Source organism: Pistacia vera, unplaced genomic scaffold (assembly GCF_008641045.1).
Source record: "Pistacia vera cultivar Batoury unplaced genomic scaffold, PisVer_v2 Contig548, whole genome shotgun sequence".
Classification (NCBI taxonomy): Eukaryota; Viridiplantae; Streptophyta; class Magnoliopsida; order Sapindales; family Anacardiaceae; genus Pistacia; species Pistacia vera.
In genome coordinates, this window is record NW_022196388.1 from 635,052 (window position 1) to 651,820 (window position 16,769).

Sequence of the window (16,769 nt, forward strand, 5' to 3'; positions counted from 1 at the left end):
AGACATGCTAATATCCATTTAGATTAGGTTGTTTGATTTCTAGTTTATGGCTTTTATATGTATGTTGCTTTCTCATATGTATGTTTTGTTTTTTGTGGATTGGATGTTTCATTATGACAAATTATATATATATATCATAGGCTTAACTAACGTTGTGTGTGTAAAGGCACTACGTTTTCAAAAGAAATAACAAGTAAAGAAACCATCAATAGTGAAACAAGTAAAGAAAAAGTATAATGAGAGTTATTTATTTCTTCATTTGTTATTACAGATAACAAATTCTTGGAAGAAAATTATTTGCATCGTCCATAAGCTTCATGATACGGACTGACTTTTATTTAATCCTATATTTTGAGTATAATATATCAAAGAGTTTTGGTTACCGTATCCCTCATTCATGGGCAAAAAGTAATGGCATAGTTAGCTCCAGAAGTGCATGCAAACACGCTACTAGCATCATCTTTAGGGTAACTATAAGCTTGAGGGCATTGGTTCTTGAAAATCGTAGCGTAGTTCGTTGGCGGGCAGTTATCTGCATAAGCTCCAGTGCAGCAGTACTTTGGGTCTTTAAATTGTTCACATGCACTCTTGCAAGCAATCACACTTCCATCGGTTCCTTTCACTTGTAGCTCCGTCGGGCACCGCCGCTTTCACATTGGCTGAGCATGTGGCTTTAACACATTTAGAACCAGAGCCATTTTCTGGGGCGACAGCAACTGGAAGGTTAAAGCCATCAACGAGACTAAGTTGTAGTAATCTTGTCCGTCGTCTGATTGGAACTTTTTCAACTAGGATGCAGGTGGGACTGCACCTTTACCATTGCAAGCAACTGGCCTGAGCCGCATTCTGCGTGGCACAAGTGAAGCTACCGAGGCATTGTGTTCGGCCCAGAAACGGCCCCCCATTAAGCAGGAATGTTGAGGTCTTTGTTCCTCGTGGCTAACTCAAACCCGGTTTCTGCTAATTGAGGATGCTCAGCGTTGGCGAGAGTTCCTGGCCAAACATGTATGGGCAATTGTTTGTAATGGATATCGTTGCCATGTGAGCTCCTGCATATGAAAACCAATTAAAGCGTGCATCATTACTAATCGATTACTTTTTATTTATATACATTAATGACAATAAGAAATAAAATGAAGAGAACGAAATGCATACCTGAACGAGGAAGACTAAGCTGAGGAAAATATAGTTGAGCAGACATGATGGCCATTGCTTAATTTGGTTTGGTTTCTCTAATCTGGCTGTGAAGTGTGAAGTATATGATGTATAAATGGAGGTATATATAGGGCAGGAGCCATGTATGATGTGGGGATACGTTACTGAAGATTAACATTAGTCCTGCTGTGGAAAATTCAACTGGCAAACAAGTCTGAGCATCCACCCAAGTATTGACATTATTAAAACGTTACCGCTAATTTAGGGCTGCCTATTTTGAAAGGCCTTAGTCATTGGTCAAAGTGTTCATGCCGTGTGGGTTACCTATGCCTTCGAAGAAATCTGTTAATATAATAGTTTTAGATCATCTTATTAATACAATATGTTAGCAAAACCTGATACTTGGTATTAAAAGATAAAACGTGATATATCTTTTCCATGTTTGTTAATATATTATATCAAAGATTAATTTTTAAGACATATATTACATTATATATATTATTTAGATTGACCTATAAAGCAATCACAAAATAAAATTAAAAAATGCTTTTTTTTTTTTTTTTTTTAAACTTATGTATCCGGATAAATCTACATGCACCTCAACTAATCGTCACGGAAGTTATCCATAACAACCCATGTGACAAAATATATAATTTGTTTTGTTGCATTACGAAATGTCAAAAATAAGAAAAACCAGAATGAAAGGACACATATGATGGGTCCTAATCTATGCTCCCATCCAAAAATATTTTTATGTATTCATATTGAGATATTAATTTATTAGTTATTAGTCATGTTTGTTTGTGATTCTTTATTGGATGAAGCTAAAAATTATAAAATATATGGTTTACATTGTTTTCGGAGTAAGGAGTGTTAACGCATGTTTCCTGAAAGTCAATAATAATATCTCTGAGTCTTGAATTTCACTCCAACAAATTATTTTCCAGCTATTACGAGTCAATTGTTTGTTATTAAAACACATCATCAAAATCCTTGACTTAGAAGAAGAGTCGATATGGAAAAGAACATATCTCCATTCTCCAACAAGCGATTGACAAGTCCTTTGAGGAGAAGTTTTTACTTAGTCTCGAAGAAATTTTACTCACTGAATACCGCAAAATCAGGGTTGCGTTTGTTCCTTTTTTTTTTTTAAATACTCTATTCATATCCTTAAAAAAACATGCATATTTATTTCCCTATTCTCAAAATCATATCCTATAATATTCAACTATTTAAACCCTCTTAAGTTTGTTAATTTAACTAAACACCCATAACAAAAAGTTTTATAAATTAACAAAAACACCCCCACCCACCCACATTTATCAGATTCTGACAACCACCATCGAAAGATAGCCGAAATTTGACGTAATGACGTTCTACCGGTTGGATATAGCCGGTAGTGTGCTGATCTAGCTTTTTCTGGCCAGATCCACTATGGATTTGGCCGAAAAAGACCAGATCCACGACCAAAGGTATCGCCATTGACGGCTAGATCTTTAACCACATTTGACTGTCAATGACGACTAATATATGGCCATCGTTGACCATCAACGATGACCATATCTTTTTTCATCATTGACGGCCCGGTCGTAGATCTGGCATTTTTCGGCTAGATCCGTAGTGGATCTGATCGGAAAAGGCCATAGCAGCGCACGACCAACCAGATCTAGCTAGTTGTGCGCAATGACACTATAATTATTGAACCTCTTTTATAATTATTGAAACCTTTTGAGGTGGGAGAATTTTAATAATTTAAGGGTATTTAAAAATTATAAGAAGGTTTGCACTTTCTCTTATTGAAAATGAAAATGTATGGACAAGTATATATATAAGCTATGGTTAAGCAAAGTCTTGATAAGAATTCATTTTCCTGAATGGAGAGGTAAGAACTGCTATAGATTAGGGGTGTTCAAAAAAATGCAGATCGTACCAAGCCGATTTTTCGGTTATCTGAAAAATAGGTTCAGTTTCAGTTCAAAGAACTACAAAAATCGATTTTTTGATTCGGTTACCGATTTACGAGAATATGAGAATCGGTTAATCCAAACCAATTTTATAAACCGGTTTATTATAAAAATATTAAATTATAAAAAATATATGGTTTATTATAAAAATATTAAATTAAAAAAATATATGGTTTATTATAAAAATATTAAATTAAAACTGATTCTAAATCGGTTAACTGAAAAACCGATTTTCCCCTTAACTGGTTTAGTTCAGTTTAAGAAAATTCTTTAACCGAAAACCGGTTCAATTGATGGTTAATCGGTTTTGAACACTCCTACTATAGATAGCTTAGAGTTCATGGGTTAGTAAGAGCTAGATAAGGGGTAATATGTGTCATGTCCAGCTCAAGCCCAACTCTTTCAAAAGTATCAAAGAATATATTAGACAATCTTTTTAGGCTTCCAAAATGTTCCTTCACCAAAAAAGCAGCAGGATAGAACTAAAATTCTATTGTTTGTATAACTAATCCTAGAACAATTAGCCCTAGTTTTCCCATGTATTAAGTTTCTTTGCCCATAACACAGCGTTATTGATGCTGAGGGCTCATCAAGAGAACAAGAAGCAGCTTCTTTAAATGTAGGGAGCTGGTAATTGTTGTAGTTGTAGCCATTAATATTATTTTAGTTGAAATCAATTCACATGGTATTCTTATATTAATTAGGTTAACAAAGAAATTTCTCGAGCCAATAAAAGCTTAGATTTGAGATCTTTCAACATTTATTGAGCCTACGTGATATCTACACATCTCGATATTTCATATTTCTTATTTTACAAAAATATTAAATAATTCTTAAGGATTTTCTTGTTCTTATATTCTTATAGAGAGATTTCTAATAATTTCAAAGGGAAGAACGTCTTCTGGGCCAGCAATAGATTTAAGCTGGACTTGGGTTTATATTTTGGGCTTCAAATATAAATTGTGCCCTTGGAGTCAGACCGACAGCCCAAAGATTTAACACCAATTATTGAACTTAATTTAGATATTTTTCAATTAACCTTTGTTTTAAGTATGTATAATAAAAGATTAAGGTAAACTCCCCGTTTGAGAGTCTCAATCTTTTCCTTTTTATATTATCTCAATCACAATCAACGTATTCATATTACATATAACATTATGCATCCCAAAATTGAAATTATATTAACGTTATTAGATCAATACTATAGTAAAATAATTGAGAAAACAAAATTATATTAATCATACATGTAACATCATACATCCCAAACCGGAATTTTTTTTACTTTATCGGATCAATACTGTAGTAAAATAACTAAGAAAACACAAATTGAAGTGTATGTATTATACCCACCCATGGGTAGGCCAGCTATAAGAGCAAACCAAATGGACTACAAAATGATACAACTCACAATCTTAGGTTTAATTTAAAATTGAACACAAAAGTAATACCTTTACCCATAATTTACTTAAGGGGTCATAGCGGTGGATTGGTGTGGGATATAGCTCCTTTAATATACTTATACATCCTGAAATCGTATAGATAACAGAGTAAACACAATTGAATTTAACCTGCATAATCCATAAGGTAAAACGACAGTTGACTTTTTAGAGAAGCTGCCTTCTTTCACTGCCTACTGGAGTTTCTGGCATCAAAAGCAGAAGCACGTGTACATGAACTAGTGTCCAAGCACGTAATTCAAATTTCATCCATAAGAAAATTCTAAATCGATGTTCTGCTGCACGTCAAAGTTGTTAAACGTGTCTGAGAAGAGGTTGTAGTAATGCACATCAATGGCGACTCCACTAGCCCCGTTTGCAAGCGGGAGGAGCTTTTTCGGATCAACCGGAGATCCCAATCGCAAACAATTGGAAAGGATCACATAAGCACTTTGAGGTGTATTTTCTCACATCATATAACCGCTTTGCAATACTTTTCAAGAGTACTAGTGGAACTCCTGGTACCAGACTTGATTGATTAGCATACCTGTTCATCAAAAACCGTTAGATTGACATCAAAACAAGAGTATACACATTAATAGAATGATTTCTGAAATCGACACATATCTTGAATGTTGGAACTCCCCATTCCTGATAACCATGTCTTGTCCCACTCTGGTCATTACCATTCTGTGAGCCTTGGAGGACGTACAAATTGATAATCACTTTATCCCACGTTTCCTGCTGACATACAACATTAATATAAAACGCGTATATATAAAAAGAATTCTCGAAATACTATGACAACATCAAATCGGTCGAGGATTGAGAATATTTTACGACTACTTCTTACTGTGCCCAAATGAAGGCATTGTCTAAGGCTTTCAAGAAACCTCCAAATTAAATTTTAATATATCAGAATAAGAAGCTCATATTAAATGTAAATGAGGACCCAAAAAAAAAAAAAAAAAAAAAAAAATTTATATTTTAACTAAATTTTTCTTATTTGACATTTTCTCTTCTATCTCTCGTCTTGATTTTTATTTGTGGGTACATTCCCAAGCACCTTCACCTTATTTTTCTCTCTCATCATGCTACTTGCTCTATGTGTTATTGTTATATAAATTAGATGCAGGAGAAAGAATGGAGAGATTAAGATAGATACCGAGGATGGAGAATTAAGATAGAAGAATAAGAATAAAAAGAGATACACTGGGTCGAGAAAGGAATCAATCAGAAAACTAAGAGGGGATAAAGAGAATCAATCATTCTAATGTTTCCTCCACAATACTAGATTTATTTGATGCAAGACAAAGAAAAAGAAAAAGAAGTCGAAAATGGAATAGATATAGCGATAATCTAATTCATCTAAGACCACACTAAACGTCACCACATTAGACTGCACACCCTGATCCATCATCGCAATAAATAAACTTCACCTTCTCCCAATCACCACACAACACAATGGTAAAACTTTTAATAGCTCAACCCGCCTTTCTACAAAATGGTAAGACAACAACACCAGAACTTCTAAAAATAATTACATATTTTTTAACTACAGCAGACAGCATGAATTAAGTTTTACAGTAAAACTTTTATAGCTCAAAAGCGTTACCAATTTTTCAGGGTCTACAATCAGTCCATGCTAGTAAATTGCTGAAGCAGTTCCGTAAAGAATTCACCAGCCCAGAAGACATCATGAGCAAATATTTCGAACAAACAAAGGTGTATACTAAACCTTTTCTTACCGTAACCAAAACAAAGCATTTGAGAAGCTGGATGAACCTGTGTAGTTTTATATTTAAATGCTGTCAAATAAAGGTCTCTTGATAAGTATTCTGCTTTGAATAAAGTTCTACTCTCACTAAATTGCTGCCATGAAAACTTCAACTTCGCTTTTGACTGGAATCGGAAGCTGATTCAAACATTCACGATAATTTTCGGCCTTCATTAGTAACTGCATACTAGACATGAACATTCAGTCAGCCTCATATTTCTCTCCGCCATCTTATGAAGGAGTTCAACAACTTTTGGTATCTCATTATTTTTGAGGAAACCAAAGATAAGCGTATAAACGTGACTACATTTGGAGCACAACCTTTTCCTCCATATATGACAACAACTCATTTGCCTTTTCTAGTTGTCCAATTTTGCACAGCCCATTGATCAAAATCTATATGTTACAACGTTTGGCACTAGTTTCCATGAAGACAAAATTTCTTAAATAGGTCCCAAGCAGTTTCGAATCTCCCTGTTTTGCATAATCCTCAAATGAAGAACTCAAACCTTCAAGCGAACTACAAACTTATTATTTACTAGAGTATTAAACATTTCCACTGCTTCCAAAACATATCCATTCTTGCAAAGTCCAAATAAAAAGCTATATGTCCATGAATTGGAAAAACACTGTTAATTCGCATCTCACCAACTATTTCCGTGCATCTGTACCTTACCTTTAAAAAGGCCAATTAACAAGGTGTTATATGTAATCACATCAGCCTAATTCCTTCAGAAATCATCTTTCGTAAAGATAAGAGCTTTACTGATTTCTTTATTCTTGCAATACCAATTGATTAAGAATTGTAGCAAACAACATTAGGTCTATACCCCTTTCTAGTTAAATCAAACAACCTGTTGCATCATCAATCTATTGGCCAGCAATAACCATTCATTAAATATGCTGTAAGTATAAATGTTAGAACCACACCTCTCTGAATCATAGCTCCAAAATAATTGTCTAGCCTTCTCAACCAACCCAGCCTTACAAAGACCATCAATTATAGTACTATAAGTAACAACATCTGGGCTACAAATACACAAATTCTGCATTCCCATAACCATCTCATCAAGCAACAATCGCAACACTTATCTTCCCTGTCTTACACAATCCATCAATCAAAGTGCTGCAAGTAACACATTAGGCCGACAACCAACAGCAACCATTTTCTTAAACAATTCAGTCGACTCCATAATCTTTCGCTCTACACACAGACCTTTAATCAAACAATTAAATCACGGCATTCGGTTAAAACCCTTCTTCAACATCCCCCAAAAAAAACGCAAAACTATACGAAACCCTTTTAATCTTAGCCAAGCAATTCATCAAAATATTCAACGACATAAAATCTGGAGACAACCCAGTTGAATTCAACCACCTATAACACGAAATCACTTCATAATAATGCTTCTTGTTTGCAATGCACTAAACAAAGTAGTGATGATGAAATTGGAGGAATGGGTGCGAATTAATCATGTAATAAAAAAGTACAATGCTTCATTCAGAGTAAAGTTACCTGATCGACATTTTCTTTGAGGAATTTAGCAAGTGAGAATCGTTCAAGGGTTTTTTCGAAAGATACAAACTTCATGTTTGGAGTTTGAAGTTGTGAGACATGTAAGTGAGCTAACAAGAATAAACATTAACCTTCAGAGATGGGTTTTGAAAGATTGAAGACGACAAAAAGGGGATCTCAAAGCCATGTTTGAAGAGATTAACTTTCAGGTTTGAACTTGGAGGGGTTTTGTACTAAATCCAAAATTATCTAGTTGATCAACAAATCTAATTGGATAGCCTAATAATGGTTATTATTTACATTGAGCAGGGTAATCAGGTCATTGAGATAATTATTCTGAGTTTTTCACAATTATTTTTCCAGTCGGGCAATCTCCTGTTGAAAAATATCTTACTTTGGCATCCAAAAAGAAGTTGCTACAGCCCTAATGCCACCAGCCCATTGATAGGGCAAGAACAAAAACACAAACATCCACCTTAAACCAACTATTTTTGTCTCTTTTTTATATCATATATCAAAGGTTAACTAATGTTGAGTGTATAAAGGCACTACGTTTTTTAAAGAAATAACAAGTAAAGAAACCATCATGGTGAAACAAGTAAGAAAAATATAATGAGGTTATTTATTTCTTCATTTGTTATTACAGATAACAAATTCTCAAAAGAAAATTATTGTGTATGCTTCATGATACGAATTGAGTCTTATTTAGTCCTATATTTATAGTAGAATATATAAGAAAGTTTCGTTAACGTATCCCTCATTCATGGGCAGAAAGTAATGGCATAGTTAGCCCCAGAAGTGCATGCAACACGCTACTATGGCATCATCTTTAGGTAACTATAAGCTTAGGGCATTGGTTCTTGAAAATCGTAGCATAGTTCGTTGGCGGGCAATTATCTGCATAAGCTCAGTGCAGCAGTATTTTGGGTCTTTAAATTGTTCACATGCACTCTTGCAAGCATCACACTTCCATCGGTTCCTTTCACTTGTAGCTCCGCCGGCACGCCGCGTTCACATTGGCTGAGCATGTGGCTTTAACACATTTAGAACCGAGCCATTTTCTGGGGCGCCAGCAACTGGAAGGTTAAAGCCATCAACGGACTAAGATTGTAGTAATCCTGTCCGTCGTCTGATTGGAACTTTATTTCAACCAGGGATGCAGTGGGGCTGCACCTTTCCATTGCAGGCAACTTGGCCTGAGCCGCAGTCTGCAGTGGCACAAGTGAAGCTACCGGAGCATTGTGTTCGGGCCCAGAAACGGCCCGCCCATTTAGCAGGAATGTTGAGGGTCTTTGTTCCTCGGGTGGCTAACTCGAACCCGGTTTCTGCTAATTGAGGATGCTCAGCGTTGGCGAGAGTTCCTGGCCAAACGGTGTAGGGACAATTGTTTGTAATGGATATCGTTGCCATGTGAGCTCCTGCATGAAAACCAATTAAAATGTGAATCATTACTAATCGAATACTTGTTATTTATATACTTAATGACAATAAAGAATAAAAGAAGAGAATGAAATGCATACCTGAACGAGGAAGACTAAGCTGAGGGAAAATATAAGTTGAGCAGACATGATGCCCATTGCTTTAATTTGGTTTGGTTTCTCTAAATCTGGCTGTGAAGTGTGAGTAATGATGTATAAATGGAGGTATATATAGGAGGGTGTCATGTTGATGTGGGGATACGTTACTGAGGATTACATCAGTCCTGCTGTGGAAAATTCAACTGGCAAACAAGTCTGAGCATCCACCCAAGTATTGACATTATTAAAACGTTACCGCTAATTTAGGGCTGCCTTCTTTAAAAGGCCTTAGTCTTAGTCAAGTTTTCATGCCGTGTGGGTTATTATGCCTTCGAAGAAATCTGTTAATATAATAGTTTTAGATCATCTTATTAATACATATGTTAGCAAAACATGTTACTTGGTATTAAAAAATAAAACGATATTTCTTTTTCTATGTTTGTTATATATTATATCAAAGATTAATTTTTAAGACTATATTACATTAAATTATATTTTATATTATTTGAATGAGCTATAAAGTAATCACAAGATAAAACTAGGAAATTTTTTTCTTTTTTTTTTTTTGGTTAACTAAGGTGTGTGGGTACCTACACCCAACTAATCTTCAAAGAAACTATCCCACACAACTTTCATGACAAAATATATAATTTGTTTATTTCGTTATGAAACGTCAAAAATAAGAAAAATCAGTATGAAAGAGCACATATATATGATGGGTCCTAATCTATGCTCCCATCCAAAAATATTCTTATGTACATTTTCAAATATTAATCTATTGGTTATTAGTCGTGTTTGATTGTGATTCTTTATTAGATGAGGCTAAAAAAATATGGTTTACATTGTTTTCGGAGCAAGCAATGTTAATGCATGGTACCTGAAAGTCAATAATTCTATCTCTTGTCTTGAATTTCATTCCAACAAATTATTTTCCAGCCATTACGAGTCACTTGTTTGTCATTAAAACACATCAGCAAAATCCTTGACTTAGAATGTTCAAATAGAAGACGAGTCAATGTGGAAATTAACATATGTCCATTCTCCAACACCGCTACCAAACTACATATTTTTGTTTGAGGTGCGATGTACAAGCGAGTGACAAGTCCTTTGATGAGCAGTTTTTACTTAGTCTCCAAGAAATTTTATATATCTTACTCACTGAATACCGCAAAATCAGGTTGCGTTTGTTTCCTTTTTTTTAAATACTCTATTCCTATCCTTAAAAAAATACATATTTATTTCCCTATTTTCAAAATCATATCCTATAATATTCAAATATTTAAACCCTCATAAGTATGTTAATTTAACTAAACACCCCTAACAAAAAAAATTTACAAATTGACAAAAACACCCCCACCCACCCACGTTTGTCAGATTCCAGCAACTACAATCGGAAGATGGCCGAAATCTGACATGATGGCACACTACTGGCTGGATCTGGCCAGTGGTGTGCCGATCTGGCCTTTTCTGACTAGATCGACAGTGGATCTAGCCGGAAAAGGCCAAATCCACGGCCAAAAATTTAGTAGTTGACGGCCAGATCTTTGGCCACATCTAGCCGTCAATGACGGCTAATATATGGTCGTCGTTGAAGGATCTTTGGCAATCAGGTCGTAGATTTGGCCTTTTACGGCCATATCTGTGGTGGCTCTGACTGAAAAAGGCCATAACGGTGCACGACCTGCCAAATCTGGCCGATCGTACGTAATGACACCATATTCCGGCCAGATTCCGATGGTGATGGCCGGAATCTAGTAACTGTGGGTGGGTAGGGGTGTTTTTATCAATTTATAAACTTTTTATTATTGGGGGTGTTTGGCTAAATTAACAAACCTAGGGTTTTTTTGTTAATTTTCAAATCCTACCTCGTAATAATAACCCAACTCAACTTAACAATAATATTTCAATAATACTACTGAAAATAATAAAACAAGCACACACCCCCGGGTTTATTTTATACACCCCTTCCACGATTGTTTAATTTTAAACACGCTCAAAAGGTTTTTGGAAATTATTAAAAACCTCTTTTATAATTATTGAAACCTTTTGACGTGGGAGAATTTTAATAATTTAAGGGGTATTTAATAATTATAAGAAGGTTTGCACTTTCTCTTGTTGAAAATGAAAATGTATGGACACGTATATACATAAGCTATGGTTAAGCAAAGTCTTGATAAGAATTCATTTTCCTGAATGTAGAGGTAAGAACTACTATAGATTAGGGGTGTTCAAAAAAATGCAAACCGAACTAAACCGATAACTGAATCGATTTTCCAGTTATCTGAAAAATCGGTTCGGTTTCAGTTCAAAGAAGTACAAAAATCGATTTTTTGGTTCAGTTACTGATTTACGAGAATATGGGAACCGGTTTATTATAAAAATATTAACTTAAAAAAAATATATGGTTTATTATAAAAATATTAAATACTAAATATATTAAATACTAAATATTAAATTAAAACCAATTTAAAATTGGTTAACTGAAAAACCGATTTTCCCCTTAATTAGTTTAATTTCGGTTTAGGAAAATTGTTGAACTGAAAAACCAATCCAATTCACTAAATCAGTTAACCTGTTTTGAATACCCCTATTATGGATAACTTAGACTTAGTGGGTTAGCAAGAGCTAGATAAGGGGTAATATGTGCCATGTCCAGCTCAAGCCCAACTTCGTATAAGGCCCAATGCTCATTTCAAAAAATTTGACCCATGCAAAATATCAAAGAATATATTAGAGAGTCTTTTTAGAAGCTTCCAACATGTTTTTTCACCAACAGAAAATACAATAGATTTTTTTTCGGAGTTTCAATAGTATGTGTAAATTTGTCAATTAATAACTTAACAATAAAATACTTGGCTAAAATATAAGAAAAATAATTTTGTTAATTGATCATTTCTTTTATTAACCAAACACATGAATTATTTATACCCAATAATCATCAAAAGGGCATTTTAGTATAATGTAATCAAAACATCTGCTCTTACAGCCAATCAAACAGATTAATTAGTAATACAAGTAATCATTCCAATGGCATTCTAGTAAAAGGTATTTCAGGATATCTGTTATTACTGTCAACCAAACACATTAATTATTAATAAATCCCAATTAAACCAAGCACAATAATAATTTAAACCCAGTAATCTACAATGTAATATTTCTTTCCGGTAATCTTATTACTAAGATAAAAAAAAATATTACATGATCCAAATGCTCCCTATGAGTCAATTCTTTTTAACTAGAACTTTTTTTTTATCACCAAGGTGTTCGGGTAAGCTTGCATATACCTCATTTAATGGCCTTGAAAGTCCAACCGGGTAACCCTACAATGACCACCCATATTAGGACCTAGGGAGATTCGAACCCAAGAGCTTGGAGAACATCCTTTTATTATTTTACTATCAGGTTATCCAGTGGTGGTTAATTGAAATGTCCAGGTTAGCCTACATGCGCCTTGACTAATCTTCAAAAAAAGCTATCCCACAACAACCCACATGACAAAATATATAATTTGTTTTGTTGCGTTATCAAATGTCAAAAATAAGGAAAATCAGTATGAAAGAGCACATATATATACTGGGTCCTAATCTATATCAGTATGAAAAAGTCCTTTGACGAGCAGTTTTTACTTAATCTCAAAGAAATTTTATATATCTTACTCACTGAATACCGCAAATTCAGGTTAAATTAATATTATTAGATACAATGAGGGTTTATTTTAGGGAGAATGACTTTTTCACCCCCAAGGTTTGGCGAAACGACACTTTCCAATCCATTAAGTTTCAAAACAACAATTTCTCACCCTCCGTTAGATTTTGTTCATGTTTTTTGTTAATATTTTCCTGAAAAGATGAAAATACCCTTGCATATTTGACTTTATAATTTTTTATTATTTTTTGTCATTTCAACAAATCAATTACCAAAATACCCATTCTCTGAAAATGAAATCACTAGTATGCCCTCAACTTTTATGAAAATTAAATTACCAATTTGTCCTTGTTTTTTTATCAAAAATAACGTTTTAAATGTATGAAGTTACTGTTGGATTTTTAAAAAATTAAAACCTATAGAATTACCATTTTATTCTTATAGTTGTTGCAACCCTAAATTGGCATTTATATTTAAATTTTGTCAATTTAAACCCAAATAAAACAAAGTACTAGCATTACTAATATTTGAAAATAAGAATCCAAATTGTAAAATTGCAGTGCATATATATATTTTGTCAATTGAAACCCACTAAGAGTAGGGAATTCAATACCAAGAAAGTAGGTTTCCACAAACTTTGTGCAAAGACAAAAAAATAGTGATGTAGAATTAATAGAGAAGAAAAAGTGTAAAATCAAGTAGCCACAAATTACAAAAATTTCATATATTTTCCCCGTCTAACTAACTGCTTCCAAAAGTTGTCCCGAAAATAATTTATGTTGCTAAAACCGTAAATTCCTAGAATTCTTCAATCTCATGATGTCTACATCTTTTTAACATCAGCTCTACACTTGAAATCATTGCTAGAATGAAACCCTACACAAAAAAATATACTATTATTTAATATTCCATCAATTGAATAGAGAACATCAAAGTAACCAACAGACAAGGCAAAATTTGTGAATGATCCCATCAAAATAACCATCAATTCAACAGAAAACATAAAGTAACCACAAAACAAGGCAAAATTTGCAATCGATCCCATCAAAATAACCATCAATTGAACAGAGAACATCAAAATAACCGCCAAATGTCCAAATAACCACCAAATGTACTAGAAAATTTTCTAAAAAAAATGTTAATATAACATATTAAGATAGACAGTAAACTAACTAACCTTGTACATGTATTTTTGCTGCATGTTTAACTGAAATCTCTTTCGAAAACAAAAGAATTAGCGGGTACTAAAAATAGAAATCTATATTTTTACTTGTGGATTTGGAACAAAACAATCAACTGCTACACACAAAATAACCCCTGCATTACTAATTTGCTTGACTTATTAATATGATTAAGAATAATGTTAGGGATGTAAATAATGAACTGACATCAACACTAATCTGGCCCTATCTATCAATGAATACCTATTGAACTTGGAAAATGTGATGAACTTGACCTCTGACTTGAAGAAGGCATTGAAAAAGATGCATTTCTCAAAGATGGTTCAAATCCAGCTCTTGAAGAAGGTGCAGTCATTGTTGGTACAAACCTTCTCTACAAGATAATAAATGGCAAACAATATTAGTTACATTATCAACTACATAAAAATTGATAAAATGATGAAATTAATAATAGCTCTTCGGTTGTCCTGTTATCTTTGCAGGATCTCTTGTTATGCCCCATAACAGATTGATTAAAAATGCCAAAGGAGTTGACATTAAAAATAATAGATTGATTAAAAATAACAATGCTAAAAGATCAGATAACAAGTTGATTAAAAAAAATAAAACAAAATAAAAGTTTTAACTTACCTTCTCAATACCCCCACGAGAAGTAACCTCCACAGACAGCGAATGCAAATCTAACTCCTTTCCTCCAATAATGGAGATCCTAAAATCAGAATACACATTAACAACATATTATCAGTAGAAGGCATAATGAAACATGATAAATTACCTCCAGTTTTGCACAAACTAGACAAAGAGAAAATTAAATTAATGAACATATTTTAAGTTAAACAACTTTTAAAATGCAGTCGAACGTCTAATTCAATATAGTTTTTGGCTACCTGTGTAAGCAGGATTTAAATGAAAATAGTCTGGCATTTAGTGAAGACAAATAGACAAGATGATATGTTCTGAGATAAGTCCTTGAGCATGTATATTTAAAGTCTTGAAAGACAAGTAAATTAAACCTCTACAAGCAAAGATGATCTCAATTATCAACCAGTGGTACTACAAACTTAAATATTTCAATTTCATAATAATTAAAATAACACAAGAACATTGTTATCCAAGAAAATAATATATATCAACACCATAGCTTCTTATTGTTGTCTCTGCAAACTCCACATTCTTATCATTGTTGAAAACAAATTCTAGGACTCTTTAAGATCGATCAGAAATTGATAAAATATTCCACAAATGTAGTGTCTTTATTTCAGTTTGATGCAAGATGCGTCTTTCCCATTATCTATCAATAAATCTGATATGTAATTAATTTGAACACTAGAAGTCCCAGCTTCAATATTCCCTATCCAAAAGACTAAATGGTTTACAATATTGCATCAAAAATTTCACATGACATTCAACTGAAGATTCTCATCAAGACAAAAGGCATCAATGGCAATGCAAAATCTGAAAGGAAAATGATAGAGTTACCAAAAGTTACACACCAAATTTGTGCACCAAATGACGTGGCAAAATCCTGATCATTGATTAATATTAACTTATAATAAATCAGTGGTTAGGATTTTGTCACGTCATTCAGTGCACAAATTCGGTGCACACCCTTCGGCAACTGTAGCATCACTCAATCTGAATTTGGTTAAGCAGAATTAGGATAGAAGTTGAACAGTTTCATCACCAACTAATAATCGTTATAAGAATCCATATTTTGCACCAAAAAAGACTCCGCTCTAGAACGTAACCCTTTTTTTTTTCCTTCTAAAAAGCTCTATAATTTAACCACTAAGAACCAAACGAAAAACACACAACAATTTTGTTTCAACCTAAAACAAAAACAACAAAAAAAGAAGATTACCCATAGCTTTCGGCTCAGTCGTCGTTGTCGTTATTTTCTCTCACTCACTGTTGTAGCCAATTGTCACTTGCCCTTTCAAACATTTTTTTGTCCGACGTCGTCATTAGTCGCCAACCTTAAGTCCCCAATCACTTCAGTTTCAAAGAACAAGAAGAACACAAAATCAGCTTTTTGTTAGTCCACGGAATTGTCGTGCATTCAAACCACTACCATGATCACTCTATCTCAACCCATGAAGGTACCAAAATAGAAGGCAGCTGAGTTTGGAAAAGAAGCCAATACGTACCATGAGCAGAAGAAAGGGATTCGATAGAAGAGAGGGAGAAAACGCTTCAGTTTTAGAAAGCAGAGAGAGTTACAATTGAAATTGTAATCTGGGTCAGTCGTTTCAGTTTCAGAGAGCAAAGAGAGAAAGATAGTTACAATAGAATACACGCAACTTTTTAGTGTAATTTTTTTTTCAAAGTCAACCTCTCTGCGACGTGGCAACCATTTAGCGACTAAACCTTATATTTCAATTTTTTATTTGTCATTTTTGTGGCTTGATGTAAATTAACCATATTACCCTTCTTCAAAATGGAAAACACTAACAGAACCTGAAGAAGGGTGGAAAAATGTTATTTTGAAACTTGACGGGTGGAAAACTGTCGTTTCGCCAAACCTTGGGGGTGAAAAAGTCGTTCTCCCTTTATTTTATACACCCCTTTCATGGTTGTT

General features: G+C 33.8%; 1 long non-coding RNA gene and 1 pseudogene across 1 annotated transcript; both read right to left on the bottom strand.

The window, feature by feature from the left end:
• Positions 1-221: 221 nt before the first annotated feature.
• LOC116107788 lies at positions 222-1,210 on the bottom strand (annotated as a pseudogene).
• A 3,344-nt stretch (positions 1,211-4,554) lies between these two features.
• LOC116107804 lies at positions 4,555-6,794 on the bottom strand. The gene is made up of 3 exons (XR_004124536.1): positions 6,421-6,794; positions 6,171-6,340; positions 4,555-5,296 (listed from the first exon to the last, which is right to left on the bottom strand). It is a non-coding gene; the product is annotated as an uncharacterized LOC116107804 (long non-coding RNA).
• Positions 6,795-16,769: the final 9,975 nt, after the last annotated feature.